At 41.4% G+C, this 23,504-nt stretch overlaps 1 protein-coding gene across 3 annotated transcripts in view; it reads left to right on the top strand.

Annotated features, from left to right (window-relative positions):
* IL20RA (interleukin 20 receptor subunit alpha) overlaps positions 1-23,504 on the top strand; it is a 49,720-nt gene that overhangs the window by 5,374 nt on the left and 20,842 nt on the right. Inside the window, exon 2 of one of the 3 annotated variants that reach the window (XM_053591805.1) lies at positions 8,176-8,277. The exons of the other annotated variants lie outside the window; for them this stretch is intronic. The gene's annotated coding sequence lies outside the window, so the exon portion shown is untranslated. The remainder of the gene's footprint in view (positions 1-8,175; positions 8,278-23,504) is intronic. 3 annotated transcript variants of the gene reach the window in all.

Genomic DNA, 23,504 nt, shown 5'->3' with positions numbered 1-23,504 from the left:
GCAGAGCTGGAAAATATGTATATGTGTCCTAACCCAGTTATACACACCATCTGCACTTCTCTATCTGTCCATCTGTATTGAAGACCATGAGTTTATACTAATACTTAGGATTTTGATGCAATTGCCAAGGTTCATTGTAGCCTTCCTCTTTCTCTTTTTAAAAAATTATTAGTGTTAATATTACTACCTCTTAAAACATACCATTAGTAAGTGAAAAACTTGAGGAAGGTTATAGTTCAGTTGATTATAATCACTTTCATAGCCTTGTTCTGAAAATACAAATTTAACAGCAAATCCATTTGTGTTCCAAAGTGCCCTGGAGTGGGCAATTGATTGTCGGGTCCCTTTGTAGCGCCATGCATTATAGCACACATGTACAATAAAATAAATACACATAAGTGGAAGCATATATTCTATAAGGTCACGTGCAAATTTTAGGGAAGGTCAAATAATACAGTGGTTACCTACAAAGAGGGAAGTGGACTTGAATAACGGGAATAAAAAGAAATATATAGAAACATATACACATAACACCACAAGGGGCATGTCATGGGCTAACAATGATAGTGGGCCATGAGGGAAATCTAGAATTTTTGTGATGTGCATCTGTATTCAGAGTGAGTTGAGGCTTTCCCTTGTAGAAAGGTTCTTGCCAGCACGGTAGCAAACAAATTATTATAAAATGTGTTTTGTTTGAGGGGCATTCTTGGAGAAATCTCCAGCTATAGGAGCTCACTTAACTGGACAGGGGACGACTCAGTCAAATAAGATTTTACAAATCCAGTAGCAAAGCCCTGGCCCTCATCAGCCTCAGTCCTCTATAAAGGTTGAAGGAACAAATAGTATCTTGAAACCAAAATTAACTAAACTAATAGAGTTGAACAGATTGCTTTAATCTGGAGTTTTACCTCTGGCCTTAAAAACAATTAGATCAACCCCTATAGGAAAACACACACTGAAGTATTAATAGTTTCGGGAAGACATGTGCCTTTGATAACAGAATGCCATGTGTCCCTTGAATTTCTTAGCTCTTCTGTCACTCAATACTGTAATGCAGCAGTTCTCAACCTGTGTGTCACGACCCCTTTGTAACAATGAAAATACATCGCAGCATTAGGAAGGTTGAGAACCACTGCTAATGCCTTGATAAGTTGTGCCAAAGTATGTGTTCACCAGGTGAGGGTAGTCTTCTGTTAAAAGCCTTGTGATAATGATCCAACCTTAATGACAAAAACCTGGAAATTGGGTCTTTTGGAAATGACACCAGGGAAAACTACCCTTTATTTATAGCCTTTCTCTCCAATAGTAGGAAACCCATATATCATTATCTGAAATAGATATAGCTATTTGTTCAAGTCTAGTGGAAAGTAGGTTCAGAATTGCTAACTTAAGCTCCTATGAGAAGCACATTTAGTACATAGATTACAGCCTTTATGTACAGTCTTTCGGTCTTTCATTTTGTAATGTCTAGTCAAGATACTGTCGGCCAAAGAACTCTGAGATTTTTTCTCTCACCCCTTTTAATGTGTTTATATTTTCCATTTGTAAGAAGTGAAGTTCAGATGTTACTGCTTATATTTGAGTTTGGGTTCTGCCACAGGGGGGTGGTTTAACTGTGGAGTTTGGTTTTGAGGCTCCATGAAACCTGACTGCAGTTCTGATAGAGTTTTACAGGATGGTGTACTCAGAGAAGGGGTGCTTCTTCCTCATCCCCACGACCTCGTTCACCTTACACTGCCCATGTAAGTCTCTGCCGTGAGAGCAGCTCACCACACAACACTCACAGCCCTGCACCCAGACAAGCAGGGGTCCTGTTTCTGCAAACTTCTGTTCAAAAGTTCTTCAGAGCTGAGACTCAGCCCCTTTAATTTTCATCCATTGTTAACCTTCATTCCTTTTTTTTTTTAATTATACAAGATTTTTTATTTTATCTTTTTACTTCAGAGTATCAGGGAGCACATGTTTTGTTTACATACTTTGTTTTTGTACAGACTGAGTCAAAGTTATAAGTGTGCCCTTCACCCAGCTAGTGTGCACTGAACCCAGTAGGTGTGAATTGGTTGGTCCTGGTTCTAAGATGATTAACCCTTCAGAACAAGCTATTCTGATCATCACTCACTGAAGACCGCCATCATATTTCCTTTATGTCTTCTTTCCTCTCGGCCAACTGCCTGTTCCAGTTTGTAACTTCTCAGGCTGCCTCCCTACAGATCATGATGAAATGGTCTCTCACATTCTAACACTGAACCTGGGAGGTTTGTCCTCAAATAGTTCTGCTCAGCGAGTCTGACGAACACAAGCTCCTGATGCTTAGAAGGAACACTTCGTCGTTTTTGTTGCCTTCTATGAGACCCAGACCTCAACCCCTCCTTCAGACTCAGAATTTCATATTGATACAATTTCACTTTGTGGAGGTGATTTTCTATTTTCTTTTCAGAATCTAGAGAAGGGAAATAGGCATAATGCCTTATCTAGAACTTCTGTGATGTCTCTGATGGTGCTGTTTAATGCAACTAGGGCAGCTCTTTTTTTGGAATGACAATTTTTATTGATTATCTGTTTGGAAATGACACCACGGAAAACAAAATGAGTTCTGTTTTGGGAGGGTGGGATCGCTTCACTGCATATTAAACCACCAAAATAGCTACTTCAATCACTTTACCCACTGTCTAATCAAATACCAACTCTACCTGGAACACACATAATGAACATACTTTGTCCTGTATAGACCTGTCAGTAAGTTTTCCTTAGACTTCTTGATTTCAGCATGTCTGCTTTTCATCCAGCTTCCTTTTGGCTATCTAATCCAAAGTTCCATTCCATACAGCTACATTTGTATTTTGGTAACATGGGATATTTTGCTTTGAGAGTCTAACTTTGTCATTCTTGGTAGAGTGCCATGGTATCATAGTTCACAGCAACCTCAAACTCTTAGGCTCAAGTGATTCTCTTGCCTCAACCTCCCAAATAGCTGGGACTACAGGCACCTGCCACAATGCCTTGCTATTTTTAGAGATGAGGTCTCGCTCTGGATCAGGCTGGTCTGGAACTTGTGAGCTCAGGCAATCCACCTGCCTCGGCCCCCAAGTGCTAGGATTACAGGCGTGAGCCACTGCACTGATGTGGGATATTTTGGTAGCTGCAGACTCTGAGTTAAAACATTTGTTTACATTATTTCTCCTATTTAGATGTCCACCCATCTTCACTTGCAGATAATTTGGCAGCCCTTAGAGCCTTCATTTTTCTCCTCAGTACACATTGTGCTCATTTTTAAGGAAAGATACAAGCAAGTGACAGATGCCCACCATTTTTAGTTTCTTAAGGCTACCATAACAAAGTACTACAAACTGGGTGGCTTAAAATAACATAACTTTGTTGTCTCAGGATTCTGGAGACTACAAGTCAGAAAGCAAGGTATTGGCAGAGTTGATTCCTCCAGAAGGCTGGAGGGAGAATCCGCTCCATGCTCTCTCCTCACTCCAGGTAATTGCTGATAATCTTTGGAGTCCCTGGGCTTGTAACACATCATCCTAATCTCTGCCCTCCTCTTCACGTGGCATTCTTCCTGTTTCTCTCACTCTGTCTTCCAGAAGACGCTGGGCATGTTTGTTTTTGTGTCCAAATAGCCCCTTTTTATAACAGTTAGGTAGACAGGATCCCCAGCTACGCTAGGAACAAGGGTGCTTGCTTTGTACTGTCCCAAGCAGTTACTCCACTTGGAAGGAAGGATAAGGGCTGGCACTTCTAGTTGGCGTTGGCCCACGCTTAGTCCTATGCCGTGCAGCTGCTTCGCCCAAGGGACTTCCCCTCATCCCCTCCACGTGGGCTTCGGGAGAGGCGGCTCATAAACGCCGATGCAATTAAGGACACGTGCTAATCATTTAGTAACATCCTACACTTCCCGAGAGCGCACTCCCAGACAGGCCCAATAAAAGAGAACAACCTGAGGGGCGGCACCTGTGACTCAAAGGAATCGGGTGCCGGCCCATATGCCAGAGGTGGCGGGTTCAAACCCAGCCCTGGCCAAAAACTACAAAAAAAAAGGAGGAGAAGGAGAAGAAGAAAAGAAAACAAACTGAGAACGTCAGTAAGGGAGCGAGTGAGTCAGTCTCGCTCGGAGACGGACTCATTCCCTTCAGAACAAAGAGCTGCTTCTCTGGGCTTGTTCCTGTGGTCATTCCATCGCATGGACCCTGCTGGGGATGGTTCCCTCCCAAGCAGTCAGAGAACCCGGATAATAGAACAACCAGGAGGCTGGACCTGACGCCGTGGTGCGTCTAGTCAATCTGCAGTCAAGAGCACACCAGAACCAAGGGCAGCCCACCGTCCTGATACAAGGACACCAGTCATATTGCATTTGGGCCTGTACAAACGACCTCATTTTAACTTGCTTACCTCTGTAAAGACCCTGTCTCTGGTTAAAGTCACATTCTGAGGCATTAGGGGTCAGCATGTCAACGTAGCTCTTTGGGGGCAGTGTGATCCCACTGCTGACACCTACTCTTCTCTCAGAGACTTCCGGAGCGAGCAAGCAGGACCCACGCGCGCGGCTGTACAGCGGGGCGCGCTGTCTTCTCAGGCGCATGCGCGGCTCCTCCTCCTCACCCCGGGGGTTACTGGTCTGTCCACCGCCCAAGGGAAGCCTTTGCAGCAGTGTCAGACCTAAAAGGCTCTATTGAGAATGTCGAGGGCAGAAATGAGACCTTCTCTTGTGCTTTCCATAACTTGAGCCTCAGGGAGCAGCCGTCAGGGGTGCTTCGTAAAGAACAGTGACACTGAATTACTCCAGCACAGGTGCTTGCCCTTCTCAGACCTCTGCCGCCCATCCTGGCTGCTCTGAGGATCATTTCCCTGTGAAATCCTCTTCCTTGCTCCAACAAGGACAATTTTCATACAGAAGGTATCACTATCCATATCATTCCAACCCAGTGTTCCCTCCATTTCAGATTAAAATATATATGTTGTAAAATGTCTACTATTAATAAATTATCCACCAAATAACCTATTTTTAAAATTAGCTCATAGATTTCAAATACAAAATGGAATATCACATGCAGCCCGTAACTTAGGGGAATGGGGCATTTGAGGTGGTCAGATTTAACAAAACAGGATTATCTTAATCCCCACGCATCCATTTTGAGTTTTCAAAAAGTTTAACTATACCCTGATGCAGTGTGATTTTTAGATAAGAGTGCTATTTATTTACCCATTCATTCAGTGCCATTCTTTTGTACATATTAGGATCTGTTCTAGGCTTCAAGGTGAATAAGAAAACCAGGTCCCTTTGGTCATTGAGTCTCCCGAGAGGTACAGACAATTCAGTGATTACATTGAAGTATAATGCCAGAATTGAGGAAAACAAGTTTCTTTAGAGCTACAGAACAAGACCACTGATCTAATCAAAGTGTCAGGGCTTCTGACACTGAGACTTATGAAAGTTGCTGGTTAATTAAAATACACGTATGCATATGTATATATCACATCGTTTTCTTCCTACTTAGGAAGAAAAGGTCAATCAGAAAAGGAAGTTGATAACCAAGTAAATATCACTATGAATACTTTAAATATTTTTAGGAAAAAACAGTATAAATTCAATAAATAGTCATAGGTTGCCATCCATATTATGTAAAACATTTATAATTCAATATAATTTAAATATTAGCAAGAAAATAAAGCTAAAACTGCTCTTAGCATATACTATCTATAAAGTAGTTAGTGTTCCCTTTTGCATATATTTCTTTCTCGTAAAGCTAAAAATGAACAAACAAAAAATCAACAATAGCAAAGTCCCATGAATTTTCCAAGATGACGTTTCTGAGAGCAGTAGTTATCAGGTGGTAGCAGTCAGGAGCTTTGTGGTTATGGGACACTGACCTGTAGGTCATTGGCAGCCTTAACAAGTCACTGTGGTCTGTGGCTCTTGCCAGTACTGCACCAACCACAGTCATCAAAAGGCACACATATTACAGCTGTGGTTTCTAATATAGGTGTTTCGCCTTTTCTGAGTCAACATGGTCCTTTCATGATTCTGTTAACTTTCATAATCAAGAGCAAAAGGAATGTCTTGCTGGGTCCTGTCTGTGTGTCGTTTCTAGAGCTATTCTAGTGCAACACTGGATTGACTAGTGTCCCTCAAAAACTCATCTCCACTCACAACCTCAGAATGTAACCTTGTTTGGAAATAGGGTTTCTGCAGATGCAATTGGTTAAGGATCTCATGATTAAATCATCCTGAATCAGGGTGGACTGGTGCTGTTGTGAGAGGTGGAGAGTACTCTGGAAGGCCACGTGAAGATGGGTGTCAGCAGAGACTGGAAAGGTGCTGCCACAAGCAAGGAACACCTGGGCCTCTAGAAGCTAACACAGGCCAGGAAAAATTGTTTTCTAGAAACTTCTGAAGGGGTCATCCTGCTGACACCTTGATTTCAAACATCGAACCTCGAGAACTGTTAAAGAATAAATATGTTGTTTTGAGCCACCCAGTTTATAGCAGCCCCAGAAAACTAACACAAGGGCCTTTGACCCTGCTCTGTAGGTTGTCTCTTCATTGTAGCTTGGCTTTTATCCTGACTACTCCATTTTTTATATTTTCTGGCAAAATAATGTAATTACTTCAAAGAGCTGATCTTCCATAAGGCCTGTGTAGCTTGTGGAGCCCCTTTCGCTGCATTTAGTTACACAATGTTATCAAGGCATAATTCAGCCTTGACGAGTTCTGATGACAGTCACCCTCAAAACAGCTCCTCCTTCTGGTAGTGTTTTGATGGCTGCTGTGCACATCTGTTTTCCTTGTGTTTGACTGGAAGGTCTGAGAACCCAATTGAGGTCACACCATCAACCTCAGTTACCACCAAATCCCAATTGACAGTGAACACAAGTTAATTCTAGTAATTATTTTCTCAAGATCTAAAAAAAGAAATACAGCATTGAATTACTGCTTTAAAATGCTTCTGCTGAAACAGAAATTAAATACAAATAGCTAGGATCTCAGGGCCAAAGGGAAAGAATAGCAAGCAGGAAATTAAGCAATAGAAGTCCCAGGCCATCCTCTTCCCCTGCCTGCTCTGCAGGTGAGTCACCTTCCTTGAATGGGCTTTGGTGTCCTCATCTATAAAAAGTACTGAAAAGGAGTAGGACATTTCTCTGTGCCTAGACCCACCTATCCCCCATGTCACTACCTGTGCAACAACACACAAGCTCTTTTCTGTCCACAGAACACATTCCAATTCCTACCAAGTAGGTGAGTACCAGGCTGGACTTCTGACCTTCCTCTTCTGTTTCCTCAATCACAGCCTAATAGAAGATTATACCAAGGACCTACTTTTCTTATGTACAGTTGTGAGTCACTTAATGACAGGGATAGGTTCTGAGATTTCACTGTTGTGTGAACATCTTAGAATGTATTCACACAAACCCATATGGTACAGCCTACCACACACCTAGGCTCTATGGCAGGGGTTCTCAAACTACGGCCCACGGGCCACATGGGGTGGTGTGATTGTATTTGTTCTAGTTTTGTTTTTTACTTCAAGGTATGTGCAGTGTGCATAGGCATTTGTTCATAGTTTTGTTTTTTTTTTTTTAACTATAGTCCGGCCTCCAATGGTCTGAGGGACAGTGAACTGGCCCCCTGTTTAAAAAGTTTGAGGACCCCTGCATGTGGTATAGTTACTGTATAGCAGCTTACTGTACTGAATACTGTAGGCAATTGTAACACAATGGTCAGCATTTGTGTATCTAAACATCTAGAAACATTGAAAAGGTACAGTAAGAATAAGGTATAATCTTATGGGAACACCGTGGCCTATGCCATCTGTTCTTGGCTGAAACTATGTCATGCGGCATATGACTATGTGTCTGAAGTACTTTCCAGTGGGGTAAGTGACCTTTTTTTATTATTGTTTGGGATTCATTGAGGGTAAGAAAGTTAGGTTACACCAAATGCATTTGTTAGATAAATTCCCTCTTACAATTGTGTCCTGCCCCCAAGAGGTGTGTCATACACTGTGACCCCCATCCCCCTCTCTCCTCCCCTTTCCCCACTCCCTCCTTCCCCTACTCCCTACCACATATTAGGTCATCTACTGCCTTCCTATTAGAATTGAGTACATTGGATTCCTGCTTCTCCATTCTTGTGATCCTTTACTAAGAAGAATGCATTTCACCTCCATCCAGGTTAATACAAAAGATGTAAAGTCTCCATCTTTTCTAATGGCTGAATAGTATTCCAGGGTATACATATACCACAGCTTACTCATCCATTCCTGGATTGGAGGGGTAAGTGATCTTTCAGCTGGCAATGCACTGTCACCCCACTGCACAACACACTGTCCAGTGCCACCATGACAGCACTATTTGTTAATTTATCATAGCTATTCTAGGCTGAAGGGTAACTTCTGAAGGAAGCATATCCAACATAGGCAGGTGAATCTGAGATGCGTGGGGGAAATAGGCTTTTTGTGTCTTGTCATATCTACCACCATTCCCCTTCTATTCACCTCCCTGCTTCCCACCAATGAGTAATTCAGCCAATGTTTATTACTGATAATGATGCCAGTTATTTTAATAATTGTAATAGTTATTACTACTGGCAATGAACAGTAAATAGTTCAATAGTAAATATGTTGATGGGTGGGGTAAAAGAAAATAAATGTAGAAGGTAAAAATGGGTAGATAGGTGGGTGGAGGGTGGACAGGAGAGAATACGGAAAACACTCCAGGGAAGCAGTGGAGCCTGGAATCATCCTGCATCCAGTGAGCAAACCGAAAAATTACTACTTCTCAGTAAGGGGAAACTATTTTTTCACATTTTTTTCCCTTTAAAAAAGAAACATAACCATTTGTTGGGGGTAATCCATAAAGCAACAGTTATTTTTGCTGCCTTTCGCAAATGATTTGTTGAGATAAAATCCTGTCCCACCATCTCTTTTTCTTGGCTCTTTCTATCATTCATAGGGAAGCTGCCTCATGTGAAAGTGTAAATATAAAGATGGAGGAAGTTTATCACAGGGACATACTGTCTTTATGAGTGAATGAGGCCCCCTGGAATTGTGTGTCTTGATGGAAAAGAGCTACATGGTTTTTCACCTCATCAGTCCTGTTCATTCTGTGATAGGCAGCTTTGCTTTGCTTTTGCTCAGAACTTACTGACATACACATTGAAGATTCACAATCCATTGACATTTTTCGCTATAATTCTTTGATGAAAATGAAAAAAATATCTATTTTCCTCCCTCTGTCCATCTTCTGCCCCATTTGTCTATCATTTACCATTTTGTTATTTCTGCCTGATTTTTTTTACTACCAAATCTTCAAAATATAGTATTTTTATAGTTCCTCTATTCATTTTCTCTCATGTTTTTATTTTATTGACTTTCTCACTGAAAATTTCAGGTGTTGGAGATGTTAATGGAACATTAAGATTTTGCCTCTGTTAGGATAAAAAGAAGTACTAGCTGTGAAAATGATTTGGAAAATAGAGTGGAAGAGAGCCATGCACAGTGAGAGTCTGAAAGGGGTAGATTGCCTGAGCTCAGGAGTTCAGACCAACCTGAGCAAGGGAAAGAGCATCTCTACTAAAAATAGAAAAACTAGCAGGCATTATGGTGGGCTATGTAGTCCCAGCTACTCAGGAGGCTGAGGCAAGAGGATTACCTGAGCCCAAGAATTTGAGGTTGCTGTGAGCTATGATGCCATGGCACTCTACCCAGGGTGACAGAGTGAGACTCCATCTCAAAATCTCTTAAAGGGGAAGAGAAGAGATTTGTATAATCTGTGAGACAAAATAAGGAAAGTAATAGGACTGGTTTCTGGGGCTGACATGAGAGGTATGACAATTAGGTTCACAAACTCATCCTAGAAAAAGTGCTACATGCCTCATTGCTAAATATCACTATAGTCACCTTCACAGTACTCCCCTTGGGAAGCTATGCACCAACACCAGCACCTAGTCCACCCTTCAAAGCCATTTTTTTTTTTTAATTTTTTTATTAAATCATAACTGTATACAATGATATGATTATGGGGCATCATACACTCACTTCATATACCATTTGACACATTTTTATCACAGTGGTTAACATAGCCTTTCCGGCGTTATCTCAGTTACTGTGCCAAAACATTTATATTCTACATTTACCAAGTTTCGCAAATACCCCTGTAATATGCACCACAGGTGTGATCCCACCGATTCCCCTCCCTCTACCCACCCCCCCCTTTCCCACTTCCCCCTGTTGTTAAGTTGTAGCTGGGTTATAGCTTTCATGTGAGAGTCCCAAATTAGTTTCATAGTAGGGCTGTGTACATTGGGTATTTTTTCTTCCATTCTTGGGATACTTTACTAAGAAGAATATGTTCCAGCTCCATCCATGTAAACATGAAAGAGGTAAAGTCTCCATCTTTCTTTAAGGCTGCATAGTATTCCATGGTATACATATACCACAATTTATTAATCCATTCGTGGATCGATGGGCACTTGGGCTTTTTCCATGACTTAGCAATTATGAATTGGGCTGCAATAAACATTCTGGTACAAATATCTTTGTTATGTTGTGATTTTTGGTCTTCTGGGTATATGCCCAGCAGAGGAATTACAGGATTAAATGGCAGATCTATTTTCAGATCTCTGAGTGTTCTCCATATATCTTTCCAAAAGGAATGTATTAATTTGCATTCCCACCAGCAGTGCAGTAGTGTTCCCTTTTCTCCGCATCCACGCCAACATCTCTGGTCTTGAGATTTTGTGATATAGGCTAGTCTCATTGGAGTTAGATGATATCTCAAAGTAGTTTTGATTTGCATTTCTCTGATGATTAAAGATGATGAGCATTTTTTCATATGTCTGAAGGCCGTGCGCCTGTCTTCTTCAGAGAAGTTTCTCTTCAAATCCCTTGCCCAGCCTGCGATGGGATCCCTTGTTTTTTTCTTGCTGATGCGTTTGAGTTCTCTGTGGATTCTGGTTATTAAACCTTTGTCAGAGTTATACCCTGCAAATATCTTCTCCCATTCTGAGGGCTGTCTGCTTGCTCTGCTTACTGTGTTCTTAGCTGTGCAGAAGCTTTTTAGTTTGATCAAGTCCCAGTAGTGTATTTTTGAAGCTGCTTCAATTGCCCGGGGGGTTCTCCTCATGAAATACTCACCCAGACCAATTTCTTCAAGGGTTTTCCCTGCATTCTCCTCTAGTATTTTTATAGTTTCATGTCTTAAGTTTAAATCTTTAATCCAATGAGAGTCTATCTTAGTTAATGGTGAAAGGTGTGGGTCCAATTTCAGTCTTCTGCAGGTTGCCAGCCAGTTCACCCAGCACCATTTGTTAAATAGGGAATCTTTTCCCCATTTAAACTGATAGAGGCTATCTACAGCAAACCCACAGCCAATATCATATTGAATGGAGTTAAATTGGAATCATTTCCACTCAGATCAGGAACCAGACAAGGCTGCCCATTGTCTCCATTGCTTTTCCTTCAAAGCCATTTTGTAACTCTTTTCCTGGAATGACTACCAGAGCTGTCATAGTATTACCTTTCATTTCATCAAAATGTCTTCTTTTCAATATTTCCTTTATCTTTGAGTAAAGAAGAAAGCCACTGGGGCCAGATTAGGTGAGAAGGGAGGGTGTTCCAATATAGTTATTTGTTTGCTGGCTAAAAACTTTCTCACAAACAGCGAGCTGATGCATTGTCCTGATGCAAGAGCCACACCTTTCTCATGTCAAAATTTTCAGTTGAAATTTTCTTAACTGCTTCTCCGTTGATGTTTACTTGGTCTGCTGTGCTTCTCATAGTCAGCTGATCATTTTGATGCACAATTTGACAAATGTTGGCAATGTTTTCATCAGTTCTGCTCATTACAGGCCTCCCTGACCTCTCTTCATCAGTAATAAACTTTTAATCCATTTGTACACTGCCATGTTCTTCAAGACATTATCTGCCCAAACTTGAACTAACATGTCCTTGATTTAATTCCCACTCTTGCCAAGTTTAATAAGAAATGTAGCATTTGTTCATTGCTCTAATTCGAGCTCCAGCCTTTTTGTGATGGCACACAAAAGCATGCACCAATAATGAATTCCACTCAGCAAGACCCCATGTTAATAGGAATACAGATGTGAGACACTGATACCAATGTTATGAAACCTTAGAGTTGTTTGTACAGTGCTGCCAATGTAAATGCATGGTGGTAAGTTCACAAACTTAATTGTCAAACCTCATACACAAATCAATAATGACACCTTCAAAATAGGCATTTGGGGAGGCTAAGCACAAAAATCTCACAATGATGAATTTTATAAATTTCTTTTTTCAGAGTTGCAGGCACACATCAGTCAGAATATCCCATTAAGTGGCAAACTTTCATCTTTGGGGAGTGAATTTCATTTCTGAAAGTAGTCAAAGCCAATTTCAGTAAACTTGGGTGTTCAAGCTGGAAAGTGCTAAGTTCAGCAAAAACCAAGAAGTGGCAAAAACTAAGAAGTGGCTAAAAAAAAACGCATTTGATTTTTTGTTGCATATAAGACAATGGTATCTGAAAGAACAAGCCCTTAATACCATGAGCTGAGCAGTTCTGTAGAAAGAATCATAAACCCTCCCAAGTAAATTATTCTGACAATGGGCAAACTTCCATATTTTTTAATAGTCTTATATTTATTTATTTATTTATTTTAGAGATAGCTTGTTACTCTGTCATTTAGGCTGAAGTGCAATGATGTGATCATAGCTTACTATTACCTCAAACTTCTAGGCTCAAGCAATCCGCCTACCTCAGCCTCCCAAATAGGTGGGACTACAGATGCCACTGTGCCCAGCTAACTTTTAATTTTTTTTTTTTTTTTGCAGTTTAGCCAGGGCCAGGCTTGAACCCACCACGCCTGGTCTATGGGGCTGGTGCCCTACTCCTTGAGCCACAGGCACCGCCCTAACTTTTTGAATTTTTGTAGAGACGGGGTCTTGCTTTGTTGCCTAGGCTGATCTGAAATCCTGGCCTTGAGCCATCTTCTCACCTTTGCCACCCAAACGGCTCAGTATGAGCCACTGCACCTGGTCTAGAATAGTCTCTATGTTAAGCACCAATAACAAAATACTCAATAACATGTTTAAGGCATATACATGCTTTAAATATATATGTTTAAGCATATACATTTACTTATTAAATTGTAACTGTAAGAAATACAGTCACCAGTTTTTCTGATGATTTATGCATTGCTCGTCTAGACAAATGTGCACATAGCTGGCAAAGAAAGTACATATTGATGGGCTGGGCCCCAGACTCAGAAAATATCTACTCCACAAAAGCAGGGCCTTCTGCATATTTTTGTCCTCGACTGTACCCCAGTGCCTAGCATAATTTCTTTTTCTAGCCCATAACAGTGCCCAGTAACTATTTGCATATATATAAGGCTATTTACAGTTCCACTAGGAAAAATTTCAAAGAATAATAATACTTGAGTTTGCCTCATTGAATTTCTTATAACTTTCCTTAGAAGCTATAGTCTCTAACATGAAGAATGTATAAGGACCATATGAGCCTTTCTTCTCACACCTCTGTACTTTGGAGCATTTCCTAAAGACAGTAGGTGAGAACGTAGCAGAGACGCGCCTGTCTTGGTCTGCAGACTTAGACTCAGTCATCCACCAAATGGCTGAAAAATCGTGGACAAGTAATTCAGCTTCCCTGAACCTCTGTGTATGTAGCTGTAAAGTGAGGGCGGTAATGATGGAGGATGATACTGAGCTAATATTTATGTATTTAGACAGGGTTTCACTCTGTAGCCCAGGCTGGAGTGCAGTGGCCTGATCATGAGTAACTCTCTACAACCTCAAACTCCTGGGCTCCTCTGCCTGACCTGCTTGCATAAACAATTATTAGAAACCAATGGGGCAGGACAGTTGGCAGCACCCTGTAAAGAGGGACAGTATTATTACAGAGAAATAAGAGTGGAGATGATGGTTAGGGAAGAAGAAAATCAAGTTCAAAGGAATTAATGTTAACACTAAACCATGTGTCTCCTTCATAGAAGAAAGTTGTGGTCTATCTTTTTTTCAGGTGTAAGTAGTTACTGAGTCTTTTTTTTTTTTTGGAGACAGAGTCTCACTTTATTGCCCTTGGTAGAGTGCTGTAGCATCACAGCTCACAGCAACCTCCAACTCCTGGGCTTAGGCGATTCTCTTGCCTCAGCCTCCCAAGTAGCTAGGACTACAGGCACCTGCCACAACGCCTGGCTATTTTTTTGTTGCAGTTTGGCCAGGGCCAGGTTTGAACCTGCCACCCTCGGTATATGGGGCCAGCACCCTACCTGCTGAGCCACAGGCGCCACCCTACTGAGTCATATTTTAAGTGCTGTTTAGAAGACTTACTTTTCATGGGCACTTGATCTATAATTAGGAGGGCGAGGAAGAGAAAACAATGCGTATTTTTCAAGACACATGTTTTGTAACTTGAGACAAAGAAAAACATGTCTTTCTTGTCAGCGTGATGAAGTTAGAACAATACTTCAGATAATCTATTTGAAGGTGGTCATACCTGCTGTGCTCAGATATAGTTATTTATGACTCTTGCTTCCTGAATTTGGTTAATCACCCCCTGATGCTTTTTATACTTCAACTATTCTTAACCTCATTCTCACAAAAGAAAATGCATTCAGGGTGAGATTATTTTGTTTGTTTGTTTTTCTTACAAGCCTAATAAGGTATTTTCTTACTTAAAAATACACCTGCAGGGCGGCGCCTGTGGCTCAGTGAGTAAGGCGCCGGCCCCATATGCAGAGGGTGGCGGGTTCAAACCCAGCCCCGGCCAAACTGCAACAAAAAAATAGCCGGGCCTTGTGGCGGGCGCCTGTAGTCCCAGCTGCTCGGGAGGCTGAGGCAAGAGAATCGCGTAAGCCCAAGAGTTGGAGGTTGCTGTGAGCTGTGTGACGCCACGGCACTCTACCCGAGGGAGGTATAGTGAGACTCTGTCTCTACAAAAAAAAAAAAAAAAAGAAAAGGAAAAAAATAAAATAAAATAAAATAAAAATACACCTGCAATGTGTAGCAGCCACTTGCCATGGGATTACTATTCCTTTGTTAAAAAGCTGTTTTTGTCAGCCCCAGAGTCTTGGCTGTGGACTGATACAAAAAATAATAATAATAATAAGGCTGCTTTGGAATATCTTCCAGCTATACAGATCCCCTGTAATAAGGTAAGCTCACCAAGGTGAATTCAAGCTACAAAGATTTGGTAGTTAGAACTGTTTCCCCATCCCCAATTCAGATGCTCGTGTGAATCTGGGTTCTGCCCTGACACCCAATCACCTTGCGTTGAGCCAGCCTCACAGGTGCTGGTTAACTCAGCTCAAAAGCATTTATTTGCCAGGCACTGAGGATACAAATACCTTGTAAGGCCTAGTGCCCAATGTCAGGCAGCTCAAAGGCTCATTATTCCATCACTGCTTCAGCTTTAGTAGGGTAAAGTGGACTAGAGCATCTAGGGACCTTCTCTGAGCAAGTGTAGACAGGGCTTCCACAGTGCTAAGGCTTCCCTGGTTAGTCACGAGCTTCAGAAACTTGAAAGGCCCAGAAGCGGACGCACTAGGCTGTTCAGTCTCTTACAGTCCAGTGGTTTTCTACCCTGGTTGATGAATGTACTGTCTGTAATGAGAAAATCGAAATGCTTCAGCTGCAGAAAAGAGAGGCAGCGTTAACCACAGAGGCTGATTGCCCTCACTCTTTGTGAGTTCACCCTGAGAACCTCATCACTTTAACTGGTATTCATCAGGCATTAATCTAAGCCTACGCTCTCCCTGCAGTATAACGAAATGCAAATAACTTTACTATCAGGCATGTAATTAAAAGTGCAATGTACTTAAGCAACAACCTTAATACTAGCTTTGAAGCCATTAGGAAAATGTCACATTTTATTATACTTAGAGACCTGTATTCAAGGTAACTCTTAGAACCAATGTAGCTGTCACATTTTATCCATCTCCACTAATGGAGCTATCCTAAATCTGCCCATTTTAAATCTCATTTGTCCATTATCTCTCTACTGGAAGGACCTAAGAGTGGACATGGCTTTTGCCTTTCAGTGCTGTTATGTAGATAAAGCTGGGCTGGAAGACTTTCCCAAAGGCCAACTATCTTAGTTCACTCCAGCTGCTAGTATAGAATGCCTAGACTGGGTGCCTTGTAAACAACAGAAATTTATTTCTCACTGTTCTGGAGACTGGGAAGCCCAAGATCAAGGCAGATTTGGTATCTGGTAATGGGCCACCTCTCAGTTCTCAGTCATCTTTTCACTCCATTCTCACATGTGGAAGGGGCCTCTATTATAAGGGCACTAATCTCACTCAGGAGGCCTCCATTCTTATGACCTAATCACCTCCCAAATACCATTACTTCTGGCTTTAGGATTTAACATATGAATTGGGGTGGGGGGGAGACACAAACCACAAACATTCACTTTATAACACCAAGGTCTATCAAAGGGAAATCAACACCAAGAGGGGACACAAACTAAATGATGTAGCTTATAGAATATAGGTCCCTAATTATTATGTTGAGACTCCTCATGGCTTTGTTAAGGCAGAGGCATCTCTAATACCTGCAACTCATAGGGGCTCCTGGGAAGCTATCTGTCATTGTTCAAAGGCCAGACTCCACTCAGGAAAGCCCAGAGAGAGCTGAGTTTCCTTTCCTCTAGGAAGACCAGTCTCCTATCAGTGTGTGTAACAGAAAGCTCACTTTACTGGAAACCATTCAGACCCTACATGACATCACAGCATAATCATGTCACATACGTTAAAATAGCACAAGCCAATGGGCATTCTATGATGTGCACATGGAAGTACTGAGCCTTTTAGTTTCAAGAGACACTGGAGGCAGAAGGGACCCAAATCATAAAGGCCTAAAACAGCAGACAAAGGTCAGGTATTAAAGCTGACTTGATGTGACTGGTGGGCCTGGTGCATTTGGCAGAGCTTCAAGAGTTGGAAGAGCTTCAGACCTTGGAAGAGTCTGTGTGCCAAGTCAGAGTTTTGAGGGTCCCAAATACAGAGCTACTTGCACAAAGCCAATGGCTCTTTAATTTGGGAAATGAAATCTGTGGACTGTGAGAGAATCAGACCTGTGCTTCCAGGCCATCAATCTGTGTGAACAAACAGGCTTTTTTTGCCTGTTAATTGGCATGTGATTCAAGATACCACTATGTTGGGCATGACATATTTTCACTTTGGTGCTGATCAGATAATCTTATCAGCACTAGCAGGTTAAAAAAATGATTTATTTCAGCTGGAATATTTATTCCAGAGTGTCTTTCTTTGATTTCCAAACTTGAAATAAGCACAGTGCCTAAAACCTTTGTAAAGACTGTTAAAAACACAAGAGAATACCTGTATTAATTATCACATTTTTTTTAGTGTGCTAGTTCTTTCCTGTAAAAAAACAAAAAAGTGCTTATCAGCAAGTTGTGGCACCTTGGAAGAAAAAGGCAAAAACAAACAAAAAGTGCTAATTCTATTTTTTTTATCACTCCTTTGCATTATCAAAACAGATGAAAGGGTGAGCACTCATTTACCTCACTAAATCCTCACCTGCTGATTTGGAGCTCACAGCACAACCCCTGCCTTCCTGATGGGATGTGCGCAGCTCCGCTTCATCTGGAGGTCCTGCTTCCCCTTTGAAGCTAAAGTTCCAAGATGCCCCCCCCCTCCTCCACCACAGCCTGCATCTCCCTGCAAGCTGGGCTTTCACACTGGGGCTCTGCGGTTATGTTCTCACTGGTCTGTCCTTCAACTCCTGCCCCCCATCCAATCCTTTCTCCCATCAGCAATGAAGTGACCCACTGGCAATACGAAGAGGTTCATATTTTCCCCTGCTAAAAGGCTTCCGTACTACCGCACTGAATTTCAAATCTAATGCAGACTCCTTCCCTGGGGAGTCTGGCTGCTTTGTCTCCTTCCATTTCTTCTTGGCCACTGTTCTCTTCTCTTTTCCAGCTGCATGGATCCTTTAACAGTTCCAAGGACATTGTCATTCTGGATGGCTCTTTCCCGTCTTTGGTTCTCTACCAGGCACTCTGTCCTCCCAGCCCACAGCTGACCGCCCAGCCCCTGTCTCAGGAGGTTCTGTGACCACCGCTCCGGCCCTATTTCCTTTCTTAGCCTGATCACCTATGTGTAAGCACACATTCGTTTATGCTTTTACTTATTAATGGTGTCCTTCTTCCCACTGGCCTGGGAGCTCTCTAAGGGCAGAAACATATCAGCATAGCCACAGCCAGATAACCACCGAGTAGGCAGCCCTATTGGTTCCTAGGGCTACTGGCACAAAGTACCACAAAGTGGGTGGCTTAGAGCAACACAACATCTTCTCCCACAGTTTGGAGAGCTAGAAGTCAGAGTCAAGATGTTGGCAGTGCCACTCTCCCTCTGAAGACTCCCTTCCGAGCTCCCTGCAGGTTCTGGTAGACCCAAGCTTGTGGAAACATTGCTCTAATCCTTGCCTTCACGTGGCCGCTGCCTTAGTAGGACACCAGTCACCTTGGATTAGGGGTCTACCCTACTCTAGTATGACCTCATCTTAACTAATTACACCTGCAACAATCCTATTTCCAAATAAGGCCACATTCTGAGGCCCTAGGGGCTTATGACTTGAATATATCTTTTTCTGCAGGTTGGGAGGGACATAATTCAACACAATATACTGCCTAATAAATATCAGTTGAATGAATAAATAAGGTGACACTTGAACTGATGTTTCTCATCAATACAGGTGGGATTGATCGTGGGTATGTTTCATATGAGAGATAAAGAATTAAAACTCAAAGCCGAGACAAATATATCTCTCTCCATGTCCACATGTTTTAATATGGTTTCGAATGAATAGAAATCAGCCCCTAAAAAGGAAGCAGAGTGGAGGCAAACACAGTCTTCTTTGTAGTCATCACATGGTAGGGAAATGTGTAAAGGAGTTGAGTTTCCCTTTGGCTTTGCTAGGACATGAGAGGAAATAAAAGGAAATAATCTGGCAGGAAAAGGAAAGGGCTTGTGGTGGGATTAAAAAGAAATTACTGACCATTATTATTCTAAATTATCTTAGAATAATACATGTTTCCCCGTCAGTCTTGTCTTTGTTTAAATTCCACTTAATGTACAAGGGTGGCAAGTGAATGAGCAGTTAAGACTTACAAGCTCTGTGAATTTACATGACCTACTTAACTTCCCTGTGCCTCGGCTTTCGAATCTGTATAATGGAGAGGATAGCAATAATACCTACCATAGGGCTGTTGTGAAAATTCAATGAGCTGCACGGTAGGGATTCCATGAGGTTTTTTAACATCTATTTTTATTATATGCTAGCCAGTTTGCCTCACATCACCTAAATACTATAACATATAAAGGCTTTCACAATATTTATTGGTTTTTAAGTCTCTTGCAAGTTGAGTTTTATGTACATACTATATCTACTGTGGAAACAGAACCTCTTTTCCTGTCCTGAATGGATCCCACTTTCAATGTTATTTTTAGCTGGACCTAAAGAACTCTCATGTCTACTGAAACCAGAGCCAATGTGGGGGAGCACGCAGTCCATGTGAGACAATCCTTTTAACTCTCCTTTGCAGAAAGGTCAAACCTCACTGTAATAAGAGCTGTCTATTTCTGTTGATCAAAACCAAATCATTAATTCACAAAAATTATAACTGATACAGATAAATAAAACCACTGATCCAGACCAATTGCTAAATATCCATGTCTGGAAATAAAAATTTCTACAAGCAGAAAGACAAGACGTACTATGCCTAATATCAAGAGGGATGAATAGGGGCAGCGCCTGTGGCTCAGTGAGTAGGGTGCTGGCCCCATATACCGAGTGGGGGTGGTTCAAACCCAGCCCCGGCCAAACTGCAACAAAAAAAAAAAAAAAAAAAAAAAGAGGGATGACTAACATGGCTTAATTTGCACTGATAAAAAATATATTTTAGAAACCAACAGACCATGTTATAACAAAGAATTATTTTGTGTCCTGGGGAGATTTAGAGATGGGTTGATGTCAAGATGTGACCTACTTTTCTCATGATAGTGCTGCCTCTGGATAATACTTTGATTTATTGACAAGAGGGTGATCCAAAACTGGTATCTTTTCTGCCTGCGCAATCAGAAAGATAAAATCAACCCAAATGAAGAACCTGCAGGACTTCAAGCCGCAATGTTCTTTTCCCAGAGTGTACAAAACAGTAAACATCATTTTCAAATGGATTTCTGTTAAAGGTGTTTACTACTCTGAACCTTGTCAATGTATTCAGAATGAGCTTAATCAAACATTTATGGTTTTTAACCCAAAAAGTTGTTGCCATGATCCTCACTTGCTATTAAGAAGATGATAAGTTAAAAAAAAAAGATAAGTTTCTGGTCTTCTCACTGAGGGTTTTGATAAAGTTAAAATTGAACTGCTTAACAGAACATTTCTCAAGATGATTAAAACAAAAGTTGTTTATAACATTACTGGGAATGGGGTACAATTTTTTATTCCTCCAGTTTAATTTGTTTTTTTTGTTTGGGGGGGGCATTGGGCTTTTTTTTTTTAGTGATTGGTCTCTGCTGGTTTCTTCAATGTTTAGATTGTTTTTGTTGTTGTGTTAGTTTTCTACTGCTATGTAACAAATTACCTCAAATTTAGAAGCTTTAAATATTAAAGCTTTAATATTTAAAGCTTCTAAAATAAACAACAAATAGTATTTCACATTTGTTGAAGGTCAGGAGTCCAATAATGGCTTAGACAAATGGTTCCAGCTCATGGCCATTCACAAGAGTGTAGTCAGGGGATTGGCTGGGGCTGCCTTCATCTGAAGGCTTGACTGGGGTCAGCGGAGCCAACTTTTTTTTTTTTTTTTTGAGACAGAGTCTCACTATGTCACCCTGGGTAGAGTGCGGGGGCATCACAGCTCACAGCAACCTCAAACTCTTGGACGTAAGCGATTCCCTTGCCTCAGCCTCCCAAGCAGCTGAGACTACAAGCGCCAGCCACAATGCCTGGCTATTTTTTGTTGCAGTTGTCATTGTTTAGCTGGCCCAGGACAGGTTCAAACCCACCAGCCTCAGTGTATGTGGCTGGCACTGTAACCACTGTGCTACGGGTGCCAACCCACAAGAGCCACTTTTAAGATTACTAAGTGCCTCTTGGCAGGAGGCTTCACTCATTTCTTCACCAAATGTTGGAAACTTCCATTCCTTGCCACATGGGCCTCTTTGTAGGGGGTGCTTATAAAAGAGCAGCTGATTTTGCCCAGAGCAAATGATCCAAGAGAGAGAAAACAAGGCAGAAGCCATAGTGCCTTGTATAACCTAATCTCAGAAGTGTTAATACCACGGCTTTTGTCACAGCCCTTGGTTTCACACACTAACCCTGGTACAACACAGGAGAAAATTATACAGGCTGCAAATGGGAAGAGGAAGCGATTATCAGAGCCATGTTGGGGGCCAGCTGTCACAACTATGTGGTAGAATGACTTACCCATAATGTAAGCTTGCAGAGGAGGTGTATACATGGCTCACAGCATTTATCATAAAATACATTTTCTTTTCAAAAGAAAAGTGGCGTGAGATTATTGTTTAACATCTTAATGTTGTTATTGTCACATTATTCATTCTCTTTATTTAATCTATAATTGCCAAAGTTTGGTAACATTTTGATAATTGTCTTAGCATTTGTGAAGGACTATTTAAACAATTCCAAAGCAATATGTTCTAGAATAGAGTTCATTTCAGAAGAGCAAAATTGCTTTGTTTCTTTGTGACAGAACTCCCCCCAACCCCCCCCCCCCAAAAAAAACTAAAGTAAAATGATCAGGCTCAGCACCTGTGGTTCAAGCAGCTAAGGTGCCAGCCACATACACCTGAGCTGGTGGGTTTGAATCCAGCCCAGGCCCACCAAACAACAATGACAGCTTTAGCCAAAAAATAGTGGGGCACTGTGGCAGGCGCCTGTAGTCCCAGCTACTTGGGAGGCGGAGGCAGGAGAATCGCTTGAGCCCAGGAGTTGTAGGTTGCTGTGAGCTGTGATGCCACAGCACTCTACCCCGGGCAACAGCTTGAGGCTCTGTCTCAAAAAAAAAAAAAAAAAAAAGAAAGAAAGAAAGAAATGGATTGCTTATTTTATCTTATCTTATTTTTGAGACAGAGCCTCAAACTGTTGCCCTGGGTAGAGTGCTGTGGCATCACAGCTCACAGCAACCTCAAACTCTTAGGTTTAAGCGATTCTCTTGCTTCAACCTCCCAAGTAGCTGGGACTACAGGCGCCCGCCACAACACCCAGCTATTTTTTGTTACAGTTGTCGTTGTTTAGCTGGCCCAGGCCAGGTTTGAACCCACCACCTTTGGTGTATGTGTCTGGCACCATAACCACTGTGCTACAGGCACCAAGCTGTCCATCTCTTTTTAATGTAAATTATTTCTTACAACTTTTGGGGGGAGGTTTTAGGTATCTTAAGAATTCTGTCACTCACTTATGTTAAAAGAGAGATAGAAACTAGTGTTTTGGAAGATAGAGAGTAGTATAGTTTGAACAGTGAGAAAATATACCTGGACCATATAATCTAAGGTAACTTCTGCTGTTATCTTCAAACTTACGTTACTAGAAACCAGAATATTCTATTTCCTTATCAGTTAATTTCTATAAAGCCATGTTTTGGCAATGTCTTCCATCGGTAATATAATGCACAGTCTATTTTAATTTTATTTCTTACAAGTTGCTAACCACTCTTCATGACTGAGGGCCATGCCATTCAGAAATATAGAATCATAGCATTTTAGATGTGGAAAAATCTTTGGAATTTTAATGTTAAAAGTGTTCACAATTTTTTAAGGGTTAGGAAATATCCCTCAAGGGTGCTTTTTCCCCATGTTCTGGTTAGTCTTCAAATATCTGTTTAAAATTTAGAACCTACTAACAGCACTAAGCAGGATTAAGTCAATGATAATTATTCATTCCTGAAATTTTACACTTTTTCAAATTTTCAAAATTTTACAATTTTTCAAATAGTTGGAAAAACAGAAAACAGAGATGTTGGGCAGGCTGTCTCATTTTGGGATTCTCCCTACCTCTATCATACATGCACCCACACACATACTGTGTGGCAGTGATCAGGTGATAGTGCATTTCTTTGAGTATTTAACTTTCCTCTTAAAAACAAAACAGGGATATTTAAAAAAAAAATCAAGGTTAAAAATAGGAGTCATTACAAATATAGCATATAAACATACACACAAGCACACCCTCAACTATCTATGTATGTTAAAGAGCTTATTTTGTGGGAGGCCAAGGGGAGTGGATTCCCTGAGCTCAGGAGTCTGAGATCAACCTGAGCAAAAGCGAGACCCCCATCTCTAAAAATAGCCAGGTGTTGTGGCAGGCACCTGTAGTCCTCGCTTTTTGGAAGGCTGAGGCATGAGGATCACTTATGCCCAAGAGTTTGAGGTTGCTATTCTACCGAGGACTACAAAGTGAGACTCTGTCTCAAAAAAATAAATAAATAAA

Source organism: Nycticebus coucang, chromosome 5 (assembly GCF_027406575.1).
Source record: "Nycticebus coucang isolate mNycCou1 chromosome 5, mNycCou1.pri, whole genome shotgun sequence".
Taxonomy (NCBI): Eukaryota; Metazoa; Chordata; class Mammalia; order Primates; family Lorisidae; genus Nycticebus; species Nycticebus coucang.
This window is presented reverse-complemented; position numbering and strand designations above follow the sequence as displayed.